General features: G+C 45.0%; 1 protein-coding gene across 1 annotated transcript in view; it reads left to right on the top strand.

The window, feature by feature from the left end:
- Nucleotides 1–1,134: 1,134 nt before the first annotated feature.
- Nucleotides 1,135–1,541, top strand: part of LOC101847373 (protein zntD) — a gene marked incomplete at its 3' end in the record, with an annotated part of 8,368 nt that continues 7,961 nt past the window's right edge. The window contains 1 exon segment of the mRNA XM_013088052.1: nucleotides 1,135–1,291.

Here is a 1,541-nt window from a genome sequence, read left to right on the forward strand (position 1 = left end):
TATATATATATGCTAGCGAGCAAAAGAAACCCAAACTCCTGTTTTCCTTTGCAATGAGATCATGTTCGTTTTCCAATATTTACAAAACGGGGTCATTTAAACACAAACTGTTTTCTAGCGTTATGAAGGGATACGTGGGGCATCACTGTGAATATTAAATTTTATCGGAATACATTTTCAACTTCCGGTTAATGCACCAAAATGCTCAGCAGTGGTTATGGGCTTTATTAAAACGGACAACCGCAATACATCTCCAGTACAAGGAAGCCACTTGGTTGTTGGTAAATCGTAGCGGGGTCTGCCTCCACATCTCCGGGATGGCCACACACAGTTCCTGCGTGGTTCTCGCCCTTTGTTGTCTCCCCTCGATGCGTCGTTTCATTTCGTCCCTAAAATGTTTGATTTGGTTTAAATCCGTGCTAACGGCAGGGTGGGGCTGTAGAGGGATGCCATGGTGTTGGGGGAAACTCTGTGTAACACGGGGAGTGTGCACACAAGCACTATCTTGCTGGAACCGGAAGTTAACATTTTGTCTGTGTATAGAGCCTAAGAAGTTCTGCTATGAGGCAAGCAGCATTGATACCTTGACCTCGACCTTGGCCTTTTTTATTAGAAGAGCATTGGTCCTACTTTGTGGTTCCACATTATTCCACCCAAGATCATGACGTGATGTCCTTCCCAGCGATTCCTCTTTATGACACAATTACGTTCGCCTCCCTTTTGATAAACTCTGAGGCCCCTGTTAATTGTATCTATGAAAAACATGCATTCTTCCGAAAATGAGAACCGAAGACCAGTCTCTCAGACGCTTGTTGACTGGTGCTGGGCTCAATTGAGACGCTCTTGGAGATGGTGTGCGGTCAAGAATGGACCGTGGTTAGGTCGACGGCGTCTAAGGCCTACCTGACGCAATCGTCGGTTCTCTGTGTATCGACTTCTGGCTCTTCTGTGGGTACTCCCTACCAAATCTGACGTTCTTGTAGCTGTCAGAAGTCGATTTGAACGATACATCCCGACAATATGTTTGTATTTACGTGCACAGGTCACTCTGGGTCGACCTGACCTTTTTCGGTCTGCCGTAGAATTCGCGAGCTGAAAACGGGTTATCAGTCTGTTGATAGTCGAGATGTGAACACCAAAATGATTGGCGACCACAATTGGCCTTTCTCCACCTTCCAAACGGCCTATTGCTCTTTCTCGCTGTACAGCCCTTAAACGCGGCACTGTCGTTGCAGATGCAGGCGAAACGGCCTAACTGATTTTTTACCACGACTTTCATAGCCGAGCTCAGGTAAATCCTTTTCACACTTTTTTCACTCATTTAGACCGTGTTTCGAGGGCACCACGTGGCATTTTCCCTGCTCCAATTAAGGGGCAATATCTCTAGTTTCCGGTCACCAGCAAGACAGGCGACTTTTGATTTCTAAAGAACATTTGACATATTATCATTGGTGTAAATTTCAGTCTTCTACGATTGATGGTTATTTAGTTATGGCCCAAATAGAATTTTTTTGCGTTTCTTTTGCTCGCTATAATATATA

This window comes from Aplysia californica, unplaced genomic scaffold (assembly GCF_000002075.1).
Source record: "Aplysia californica isolate F4 #8 unplaced genomic scaffold, AplCal3.0 scaffold00677, whole genome shotgun sequence".
Taxonomy (NCBI): domain Eukaryota; kingdom Metazoa; phylum Mollusca; class Gastropoda; order Aplysiida; family Aplysiidae; genus Aplysia; species Aplysia californica.